We start from the raw sequence: 12,563 nt of genomic DNA, 5'->3' as shown, positions 1-12,563 counted from the left end.
GTCCCCTGATCTTTGTACTTTTTGAAACAGTGAAAAATAAATCGATTCACTTCTATCCCATTCAGGATTTTACAGACCTTAACCATAACCCACCTAAGCCATCTCTTTTCCAAGCCTTTCCTCATATGAGAGGAGTTCCATCCCCTTTATCATTCTGCTCACTCCTCTTTGAACCTTTTCTAATTCAGATAAATATTTTTTGATACAATGACCAGAATTGAACACAACACTCAAGGTGAGGTCATAGAATGGAGTGATACAGAGGTATTATAATATTCTTGGTCTTATTCTGCATCCGTTTCCTAATAATTCCTAGAATCTTGTTTTCTTCTTTGGCCGCTGTCATACGCTGGGCAGAACATTCAGTGTATTGTCTACAATGATACCTAGATCTTTTACAGTGGCGTAGCCAGACAGCCAATTTTGGATGGGCCTGAGCCCAAAGTGGGTGGGCACAACATTTTCTCTGCCCCGCTCTACCCCACCTCAAAATATAAATGGCACTTTCTCTGAAGGTGGCCAGAATTCCCTTTTAGCAAGCTTGGCAGGCAGCAGCATCATCCATAAGCCACTGATGCCGGCACCCTACGCACGTTTAGTTGTCGGTAGTCTTTGGATGAATTCTACAACTGGGGATGCTTTGGGATCCCCACCAGCTATACGGCAAGGGTCAGGACCGATGTTAGCCGTGCTAGAGCCCAGGTCAGAAAATAGACAGCCCACCCCCCCCAAACCCTTCTCCTCTCTGCCTCCCCTCCAATTTCCCCATCTGCCATAACTATCACACCACAAGGGGTGCAGGAGTGCACACTAAGTGGTAACAATATCAAAATGCTTACTAACCAAACACTATGAATCAATTTATTGCATCAACATATGTAATTTTTAATTTTTAAAAACAACGAGGCATCATATATGGCTCTAAAATTAACTACTGGATCTCCTATAGCACACAGATATTCTAGATCCGAAGCTCTCCAATTGTCACAATCATTTGCATCCAATGTCTTATTTTATCTTTTACAAAAAAATGCACTTCTGCGACAAACTTTATAAAAAAAAAATAAAGACAACAAAATAGCGACCAGTTCACGTATCTGAGAATGCAGATTACAGCACTGTAGAGACATGATCAACACACTGACAGACCCTCACCAAATACAGAACAAGAGATCACAAATTAGAAATAAAATATTTAGACAAAAATTGAGCTGGGAACCCCATGAAGATAAATCTAGCACATACTACAACACTGGAGAAAGAAAAACAGAAATGTATTTCCTTTTCTACTGAGCACAATACAAAGACATCTACTATGAACATTTTCCAAAGCTAACATATTTCTTTTAAAGCATTCAAAATAAAAATTCTTTCTTCTACCTTTGGAGTCTGGGCATTTTATTTTTCCATCATGTTGGTTCTGATTTCTCTTTTCTGTTTTCCTGTCTGCCGTCTACTAATTCTCCTTCAAGTGGCTGTTGTTCATTTGTCTTTTCTCCTCTCTCCTATTCCCTCACTACACCTGTCTCTAACATATTGATCGTTCCTTTTTAGCGCTTTCCTCTTTTTTTTCCTTTTCTGCTATCAACAAAAATGTCACCTCTATCACCCTTCTCCTCCTTTTTACTTTTCAGCCATCTATCAAATTTCCATTTTCTCTCACCCAGTAGCTCCCCCATTACCCATCTCAAACCTTCCTCAGCCCTCAATTCTCTTTCATCTTTAATCTAATCCCCATTACCATATTTCTACTCTCTGTAATCACTATCCTCTCATTCATTTCCTTGCCACCTTCTCCTGACCTCTCCCACATAATTCTACCATCCCCTCGCCCCTTCAAGCCCAGCAACTGTTCCCTCATTCTCCACATCTTCACTCTTGTAGCCTGACATCTCCCTGTCTCTTCCCTCCTACTCGCTCCCCCATTTCTCCCCTCTCCCTTCCCTCACTCCCACTGTCCGGCATCTCTCCATCACTCCCTTCTGCTCCTGGATACAACATCTCCCTCCCTCTCATCTTCCATCATGTCCAAAATTTCTCCCTTTCCCTCCCCTTGTGCTCAAAATCTCTCTTCCCCCTCCCCAATGCAGCATTTATCCCTTCCTTCTGTCCACTACCTTGTCCAACATCTCTCCTCTCTCCCCATGCACCATCTCTTCCTCCCCTCCACCTCTATGTCTAACATTTCTCCCTCTCACCCTCCATGCAGCATCTTCCCCCTCCTCTCCACCCTTATGTCCAACAATTCTCCCCTCCTCTCTCCATAGCCAACAATTCTCCCTCTCTCACCCCTCTCACTCTTCATGTGGACTCTCACCTACCCCTCCACCCCACATCCATTTATCCCTCTCACCCTCCATGCATCATCCCACCCCTCTCACCCTTATATCCAATAATTCTCCTCTCCCCTCCCCTATCCAACAATTCTTCCTCCCTCATCTCTCTCACCTCCATGCAGCATCTCTCCCTCCCCCCTCACCCTTATGTCCAACATTTCTCCCTCTCACCCCGTCTCCTCCAACCCTATGTCCAACATTTCTCCCCCTCTCACCCTCCATGGCCATGAAGCATTTCTCCCTCTCACCCTCCATGCAGCATCTCACCCTCCCCTCCACCTTTATATACAACAATTCTCTCCTCCCATCCCCTCTCAAGTCCAACAGTTCTCCATCTATGACCCCCCCCCCCCCCCCCCCGCAGCATCTCTCATTCCATACCCCACTTTCTATGATAGGGGTTCCTGACAGTTGCAGTGTAGAGGGAATCAGGCTGGGCTCCCACGGTCCTGCATCTCCCTCCCTTAAATTTTTCAACCAGTGTGCCGTGGGCAGGGGCAAACTGACCGCTTTTCAAGGCGATGAAACAGTGTGACAAGGCGGTGGCCGTAGCGAGAAAGTTGCTAGGCTGTATAGAGAGAGGTGTAATCAGCAGAAGAAAGGAAGTGTTGATGCCTCTGTAGAAGTCGTTGGTGAGGCCCCACCTGGAGTATTGTGTTCAGTTTTGGAGGCCATACCTTGCAAAGGATGTTAAAAAAATGGAAGCGGTGCAAAGAAAAGCTATGAGAATGGTATGGGATTTGCGTTCCAAGACGTATGAGCAGAGACTTGCTGACCTGAACATGTATACCCTGGAGGAAAGGAGGAACAGGGGTGATTATGATACAGACGTTCAAATACTTGAAAGGTATTAATCCGCAAAAAAAATCTTTTCCGGAGATGGGAAGGCGGTAGAACGAGAGGACATGAAATGAGATTGAAGGGGGGCAGACTCAGGAAAGATGTCAGGAAGTATTTTTTCACAGAGAGGGTGGTGGACGCTTGGAATGCCCTCCCGCGGAAGGTGGTAGAGATGAAAACGGTAACGGAATTCAAACATGTGTGGGATATGCATAAAGAAATCCTATGCAGTAGGAATGGATCCTGAGAAGCTTAGCCAAAATTGGGTGGCGGAGCAGGTGGGGGAAGAGAGGTTGGTGGTTGGAGGCGAGGATAGTGGAGGCAGACTTATACGGTCTGTGCCAGAGCCGGTGATGGGAGGCGGGACTGGTGGTTGGGAGGCGGGGAAATACTGCTGGGCAGACTTGTACGGTCTGTGCCCTGAAAAAGGCAGGTACAAATCAAGGTAAGGTATACACATATGAGTTTATCTTGTTGGGCAGACTGGATGGACCATGCAGGTCTTTTTCTGCCGTCATCTACTATGTTACTATGTCACTCTTGTGTGAACAGATCTCTGGCAATGGCAGCAATTCTCATATGCTGCCTGCCACTAAGTCAAAAGTCTCCTTTCTGCAGCGTCCCTCCGCCTAGTCAGGACAGGAAGTTGTGACAGAGGGGGTTAGGGCACAGCAGAAAGGAGGCTTCTGGCTTAGTAGCACCAGCAGGCAGCGTGTGTGAATTAATCGCCACCGCTGCCACTGCCAGGGAACCCGTTCATACGAGAGTGACACTTAAGGGAGGGAGCCCAGCCTGATCCCCTCCATACCAGCTATGTTAAAGGTGCAGCACTGCTGGGTGGGCCAGGCCCACCTGTGGCTACGTCCCTAATCTTTTACTTGAGTGCTGACTTCTAAGGTGGACTCTACCATCAAGGTAACTAGGATTCAGATTATTGTTACCAATGTGCCTCACTTTGCATTTGTCCATATTAAATTTCATCTGTCATTTGGATGCCCAATCTTCCAGTTTCCTAAGGTCTTCAATTTTTCACAGTCTGCATGTGTTTTGACAACTTTGAATAGTTTTCTGTCATCTGCAAGTTTAATCACCTCATTTGTCGTTCTGTTTTCCAGATCATTTATAAATATGTTAAATAGCACCAGTCCCAGTACAGATCCTTGTGGCACTCTACTATTCATTCTCCTCCACTGTGAAAAATGGCAATTTAATCCTACTCTGTTTTCTGTCCAATAACCAATTCCTAATTCACAGAAGGACATTGCCTCCTATCCCAAGACTTTTTAATTTTCTCAGGAATCTCTCATGAGGAACTTTATCAAAAGCTTTCTGAAAACCTAGATACATCATCTGGCTCACCTTTATCCACATGTCACTTACACCTTCAAAGAAACGAAGCAAACTGGCAAGGCAAGACTTCCCTTGACCGAACCCATGCTGACTCTATCCCATTAAGCCATGTTTTTCTATGTGTTCCGTAATTTTACTGAAATCTGGCTTACCAGTCTGTAATTTCCCGGATCACCCCTGAAACCCTTTTAAAAAATTGGCCACCCTCCAATCTTCAAGTACTACAGAAGGTTTTAACACAGGTTACAGATCTCTAACAACAGATCAGCAATTTCAAGTTTGAGTCCTTTCAGTACCCTGGGGTGTATGCCATCCGGTCTGGGTGATTTATCACTCTTTAAGCTTGTCAATTTGGTTCAGTACATCATCCAGTTTCACTTAGGTATTTCAGTTCCTCCACATTATCACCCTTGAAAACCATTTCCAGTACAGGTAGATCTCTTACATCTTCTTCCGTAAAGACAGAAGCAAATAATTCATTTAATCTCTCTGCTATATAGCCTTGTCCTCCCTGAGTGCCCTTTTAGTTCCTTCACGATCTAACAGTCCCAAGTATTCCCTCCCAGGCTTTCTGTTTCTGATATACCTCAAAAAGTTGTTGCTATGAGTTTTGTCTCCAAGGCAAGTTTTTCTTCATATTCCCTTTTAGCCTTATCAGTGCTTTGCATCTAGCTTGACACTGCTTATGTGGCTTCTTAGTTTCTTCATTCAGATCCTTTTTCCATTCTTTGAAGGATGCTCTTTTAGCTCAAATAGCCTTTTTCACTTCACTTTTAACCATGTTGGTTGTCATTTGCCTTTCTTAATATGTGGAATACATCTGGTTTGGGCTTCCACAATTTTTTTTTTTGTTGCATTTGTACCCCGCGCTTTCCCACTCATGGCAGGCTCAATGCGGCTTACATGGGGCAATGGAGGGTTAAGTGACTTGCCCAGAATCACAAGGAGCTGATTGTGCCTGAAGTGGGAATTGAACTCAGTTCCCCAGGACCAGAGTCCACCACCCTAACCACTAGGCCACTCCTCCACTCAATGGTATTTTTAAACAGTGTCCACACCTGATTTAAAGTCCTCACCTTTGTGGCCAACCCTTTCAGCTTCTTTTTAACCATTTTCCTCATTTTGTTGTAGTCACCCTTTTGAAAATTAAATGCTGCTACAGTAGATTTCTTTAGTGACTTCACTCCAGATATCAGTTCAAATTTGATCATGTTATAATCTCTTTTTCCCAGTGGATCTGACACGTAACCTCTCATACCATGCCCTATATTCCACTAAGGATGGATTAAGGATAATTTCAAATGGAGGATTTTGAACATTACACTAAAGGGGAAAGGAACGGAAATGGGACTTGATATACCACCTTTCTGGGGTTTTTGCAACTACATCCAAAGACACAAGGAGCTGTAGTGGGAATCAAACTCAGTTCCCCAAGATCAAAGTCCACTGCACTAACCACTAGGCTACTCCTCCACTCATTCCACCAATAAGAGCCAACCTCATCAGTGATGTCACAATGGCTTGATTGCCTGATACTTGACTTGTGATGTAATAAGGGAAAGGGAAATGGGACTTAATATACTGCCTTTCTGAGGTTTTTGCAACTACATTCAAAGTGGTTTACATATATTCAGGTACTTATTTTGTACCAGGGGCAATGGAGGGTTAAGTGACTTGCCCAGAGTCACAAGGAGCTGCAGTGGGAATTGAACCCAGTTCCCCATGATCAAAGTCTGCTGCACTAACCACTAGGCTACTCCTCCACTCATTATTCCACCAATAAGAGCCAACCTCATCAGTGATGTCACAATGGCTTGATTGCCAGATACAGTTCGGAGTTCCCCAGGATCAAAGTCCACTGCACTAACCACTAGGCTACTCCTCCACTCATTATTCCACCAATGAGAGCCAACCTCATCAGTGATGTCACAATGGCTTGATTGCCTGATACAGTTCCCCAAGATCGAAGTCCACTGCACTAACCACTAGGCTACTCCTCCAGATTGTGCCACTGGACATCAAGGATTAATTTTTATTGATTAGAGATCTAGAGCCATTGTGAGCTATGGTGGAGAGTTTGTTTTAATGGATTGTTTTTGAGAAGATTTCTTCAAACTTTACAAACAGTTATTTTTAACCACTGAGATTTGCATTTTGGCCTTGGGAAGTTTGATCAGGATTTAGAATTTCTTCATTCCATTGCAGAAAATTTTTATAGCCATGAGGGAAAGTAACGTTTTGGTCTGAGATAGTCCAGTAAAAAAAGAACATTGACATGCACTAGTTCAAGACAAGTACAAAGCTGAGCTATAAGAATGTCAATGGAATGATAAGAAATTTTGTTTGCGTAGAGTGCGTCATGGGGATGTATTTAGCACTAGTATATGTTTATATAATATACCACAAATAAAAAAGAATTCTTTGTAGTAATATGATATATTTTTTGCAACTATTTTAATGAATAATTAGTATTAGGATATTTATATAGATTGATATCCCTATTATTATATAAATAAATAATATGCATAACAGAGATTTGTATATAATGGAGGTGACAGGCATGCAAATCTGTCTCATGCATATTCATTAGGGTAGTGGTTCCCAAACCGGTGCTGGGAGCTCCCCAGTCAGTCAAGTTTTCAGGCTATCCACAATGAATGTTCATTGCCACTACAGCATGCAAATGTCTCTCATGAATATTCATTGTGGATATCCTATAAAAATCTTACTGGCTGGGGAGCCCCCAAGACAGGTTTGGGAACCACTGCATTAGGGATACCTTGAAAACTTGACTTGGCTGGTGGTTCCCCATGACAGGTTTGAGAACCACTGATCTAGAGCATTTTGGCTTCTGGAAGAATGGGATGATTTTCCGAGGGCTGCTGAACACTGAAGAAATGGCAAAGTGCCTTACAAGAACAGACTGCCTAATCTACTGAATTAGGATTGTTACAAATGTTCGGAGAAGTACAACATTAAATGCTTGTATTGAAATGGAAAATTTGAGTAACATTAGGAAAACTATGAGGGGCATAATCGAACGAAAACGTCTATCTCCATGGGCGTTTATCTCCGAGAACGGGTCCGTGAAGGGGCGGACCGAACCGTATTTTCGAAAAAAAATAGACGTCCATGTTTTATTCGACAATTTGTGAGCTGGGCGTTTTTGTTTTTCAGCGATAATGGAAAATGAAAGCGCCCAGCTCAAAAACGAATAAATCCAAGGCATTTGTTCGTGGGAGGGGCCAGGATTTGTAGTGCACTGGTCCCCCTCACATGCCAGGACACCAACCGGCCATCCTAGGGGGCACTTTTACAAAAACAAAAAAAAAGGTAAAAGAGCTCCCAGGTGCATAGCACCCTTCCTTGTGTTTTGAGCCCCCCAAAATCCCCCTCAAAACCCACTGCCCACAAGTCTACAACATTACTATAGCCCTAAGGGGTGAAGGGGGGCACCTACATGTGGGTACAGTGGGTTTGGGGGGGTTGGACGACTAAGCATTAAGCAGCACAATTGTAACAGGTAGGGGGGGATGGGCCTGGGTCCACCTGCCTGAAGTCCACTGCACCCTCTAACAACTGCTCCAGGGACCTGCATACTGCTGCCAGGGAGGTGGGTATGACATTTGAGGTGTGAAAATAAAAAGTTGTGAAACATCATTTTTTGTGGTGGGAGGGGGTTAGTGACCACTGGGGGAGTCAGGGGAGGTCATCCCCGATTCCCTCTGGGGGTAATCTGGTCATTTAGAGCACTTTTTGGGGCCTTATTCGTGAAAAACAGGGTCCAGGAAAAGTGCCCTAAATTCTAGCTACAACACATACTTTTTTTCCATTATCGGCGAAAGGCGCCCATCTCTGTTCGGGTGATAACCATGCCCGAGTCCCGCCTTCACCATGCCTCCGACATGCCCCCGTCAACTTTGTACGCTTCCGTCCAGTTCGGCTTTCGATTATACCGCGTTATTCGTTTTTGTGAGCTAAACGTCCCATCTCCCGATTTAGGTCGGAACTTGGGCGTTTTTCTCGTTCGATTATAAGCAGGTATGTATACTAATGTCCCAGATCTAAAGGCCATCATGGAAGACGCTAAGTTATACTTAGTGGCAACCAGAGATGTGGTGCCCGGAGAACCTTGACTGGGATACAGTTTATCAGGTGCAGTATATTCAGAAAGGACAGGGCAGGAAGAATTAAAATACAAATACTCTTATATTCTTTCTGCTACATACTATAACGTTCAAAGCAGATAACAGTACAAAGAAGCCAGACATCTCTGGAAATAAAAATCTTGGAGTGGAGGATAAGCCTAAGGGTTAAGTGCATCAGCCTGAGAACCTGGGGAGTTGGGTTCAATAGCCACTGCAGCTCCTTGTGACTCTGGGCAAGTCACTTAACCCTCCACTGCCCCATGTATATAATATGTGAACTGCTCTGATTTAACCACAGAAAGACAGTATATCAAATCCCACCCCCCATTCCCTAAAACAAATCATTTCCCTAAATATTTCTTTAAAAAAGAATGGTTTTAAAGATTTCTGAAATAATGAGTAATTTTGCATCTTTCTAATGGTTTATGGTCATTTAAAATGTGATATACTGCCTTTAGAAAGCATATCAAAGCGGTTTACAATGAAAATTAAAATTGTTAAAAGAGGCAACGACTGCCCAGAAACAGAACTCCATTACATGAAAGGACTGCAGCGTCATATACAACAACAGACATGGGACCACAATGAGGAAGGATCAGAGGTGAAGAAGAACCAACAAAGGGAGGTGGAGGGGGGGCAGCCAAGTACCAAGTGATGCATACCAGGACAGCCATACAGCCAAGATTAAAAGTTAACTCAAACAGGTAGGTTTTTAAGGCACTCCTAAATAAGTTGTAGTTGGGTTCTGAATGCAAGGAGCATGGCAGTGAATTCCAAAAGGCAGGGGTCAAGAAGAAAACAGGCATTTGTACGTGTAGAATCAAGCCAAGCATGAGAGAGCGGTGGGAGTGCGAGAATAATCTCAAAGGTGGTAAATAAATTCTAATAAATAAAATAAATAAATAAATATATTGAGCAACGCAGATGGTGCATCGGTTTGTAAGGAATAACAGCTGAAGCAAGATATTATTATTATTATTACATTTGTACCCCGTGCTTTCCCACTCAAAGCAGGTTCAATGCGGCTTACATAGTAATAGGGATTACAGATTATTGATAGTGAAACTTGATAGAGAAAATATGTTAAGTATAGCAGAATAATAAAACATATTTATTTATTTATTTATGACATTTATATCCCACAGTATTCCCACCCATAGGCAGGCTCAATGTGGCGTACAACAATTAATAAACAAACAATAGTACAAAGTACAGTAGGCAAGGTCATAGGAGAGAGAGAAAACAACGAAGGAGGAAGAGGAAGGGAGGGGGAGGTGATAAATCAGCACGGAAGGAGTCGTGGCCTAAAAGGGTATGGCACCTGTAGGGTTCTTAGCGTAAGCACGGCCAAAGAGGAAGGTCTTGATAGGTCATAGGTAGGTAGAGATGTGCAAGTGTTGGGTAAATGGGTTCATAGGATTAGTTTGGGTCATTTGGGTAGGCTTGCTTGAACAGATGGGTTTTTAGTGATTTCCGGAAGGGTAGATAGTTCCTGATTGATCGGATAGGTCTGCGGAGGGCATTCCAGAGTTGGCTGCCTAAGAAGAAGTTGAATCCATAATAGGTTTTGTACTTGAGTCCTTTGCAATTGGGGTAATGTAGATTGAGGTAAGTTCACGAGGTTTCAGACATGTTTCTGGTGGGGAAGGTCAATCAGATTGAGCATATAGTCTGGAGATTCACCGTGGATAATCTTGTGGATTAATGTGTGGACCTTGAAGTTGATTCATTCTTGGATACGGAGCCAGTGAAGTTTTTGTCAAAGAGGTGTAGCGCATTCAAATTGTGGTTTGCCAAAAATGAGACTTGCTGCTGTATTTTGGGCAGTCTGAAGTTTTTTCAGGATACGGGTCTTGCAGCCTAAGAAGATACTATTACAGTAGTCGGCGTGGGTAAGTACCGTGGATTGCACCAGGTTCCGAATGTTTTCAGGGGGAGATATGGTTTTACGCGTTTCAGTATCCACATCATGTTGAACATTAAGACCTGAGAAAATAGCTTTGTGTGCTATCATAAGTATCTTAAATTGATGATGATAGCTCACAGGAAACCAATGAAGTTGAAAAAGATGAGATGAGATCCGATCATATTTCTTTATTTCATTTATTTCACCATTCTTGATATACCGGCAAGAGGGCTGGTAACGCAGCTATGCGGTTTACAACATCAGACTAACGTGGCAGGAGTGAAAGGGAAAAAAGGAAGGAAATCAGATGACAGAGAATACAGACTACGGTATTTTGAACAGACTGAAGATGTCTGATGGAGAACTGTGAAAGACTGGCAAAAATGGAATTACAAGAATCAATATGGGAGGTAACAAGTGCATGGTAAATTGTCTAAGTCTGAAGTGCCCAAAAGAGATTTTTTATTTATTTGTTACATTTGTGCCCCACATTTTCCCACCTATTTGCAGGCTCAATGTGACTTACATAATACCGTAAAAGCGTTCGCCAGTTGGTTGATAACAAATACAAGGTTGTATTGTGGTCGAATGAGGTAGGTGTGTGTCAGGCACCGTGAAGGTCGAAGGGAATGAAGATTGTATATTGTCCAGTACGATCATTGGTTAAGCTGTGTTACTGGGTGTGGGGATTTACAGTGGATCGGTGGGATAAAGCCTTTTTGAAGAGGTTGGTTTATAGTGATTTTCTGAAGTTTAGATGGTCATGGATTATTTTTACAGTGCTAAAAAAAAACCCAACAGATTTTTAACATTCCTTTCAAACATGATTTGACAGAAATTACCAATGAAATCAAGCTCAGCAAATGTATTCCAACTAAAACTCAATACAGAAAAAACACACTGTCTCATCCTCTCATCCCAATACAATACGAACAAACCCACAATCTTAGATACCCCAGATTACACCCTCCCTTTCTCAGACAGCTTGAAAATCCTCAGTGTTACAATCGACCGTCACCTTACACTTGAGAACCAAGTCAACTCTACAATCAAGAAAATGTTCCACTCAATGTGGAAACTCAAGCGCCTGAAACCATTCTTCCCGAGGGCAATATTCCGCAATCTGATACAATCAATGGTACTAAGCCATGCTGACTACTGCAATGGAATCTATGCGGGCTGCAAAGAGCAACTCATAAAGAAACTTCAGACCGCTCAAAACACAGCAGCCAGGCTTATATTTGAAAAATTGTGATACAAAAGTGCCAAACCCCTTCGAGAAAAACTGCACTGGCTCCCAATCAAAGAATGGATTGCATTCAAAATCATCTATGGCGAAGCCCCGGGATATATGACTGACCTCATAGACCTATCAACCAGAAACACAATCCGATCAACACAAACATACTTAAACCTTCATTACCCTAACTGCAAAGGACTCAAGTACAAATCAACTTACGCATCCAGCTTCTCCTATATAAGCAAACAATTGTGGAATGCACTACCAAAAGCTGTGAAAACAACGTACGACCACCTCAACTTCCGTAAATCACTAAAGACCAACCTGTTCGAAAATACATACTCTACCGACCCAACCTAAGTGCCCGAATCAGGCAATACAGCGAAACCAAAGCCCATAATGAACAATATAACTCCTCTTCTCTACGATTCCCTAATGTGTCTGTAACACATGAATCTTATTCGACCATAACATTACTTTGTATTTGTTTCATCACCGGAGTTGGCTAACACCTGCACGGTACTATGTAAGCCACATTGAGCATGAAAATAAGTGGGAAAATGTGGGATACAAATGTAACAAATAAAAGAATAACCTACTATCAGAGATAAGAAAAATTACAGATTATAAGCAATTTCAACGTGCTATAAAAATATGCTTATTCTGAAAATATCTTTAAGTTGATCTAACAGGATATTTTCTAACTGATGTTTTAAAGGGTGTAATATAAATATGATTTTAAA

The 12,563-nt window shown here is 42.7% G+C and overlaps 1 protein-coding gene across 6 annotated transcripts in view; it reads right to left on the bottom strand.

Annotated features, from left to right (window-relative positions):
* The window catches only part of STIM1 (stromal interaction molecule 1), a 296,537-nt gene that overhangs the window by 146,635 nt on the left and 137,339 nt on the right, over positions 1 to 12,563 (bottom strand). The window lies entirely within an intron of this gene.

Source organism: Microcaecilia unicolor, chromosome 4, assembly GCF_901765095.1.
Source record: "Microcaecilia unicolor chromosome 4, aMicUni1.1, whole genome shotgun sequence".
Classification (NCBI taxonomy): Eukaryota; Metazoa; Chordata; class Amphibia; order Gymnophiona; family Siphonopidae; genus Microcaecilia; species Microcaecilia unicolor.
The sequence above is the reverse complement of the archived record's forward strand: the minus strand, read 5'-3'. Positions and strand labels throughout refer to the sequence as shown.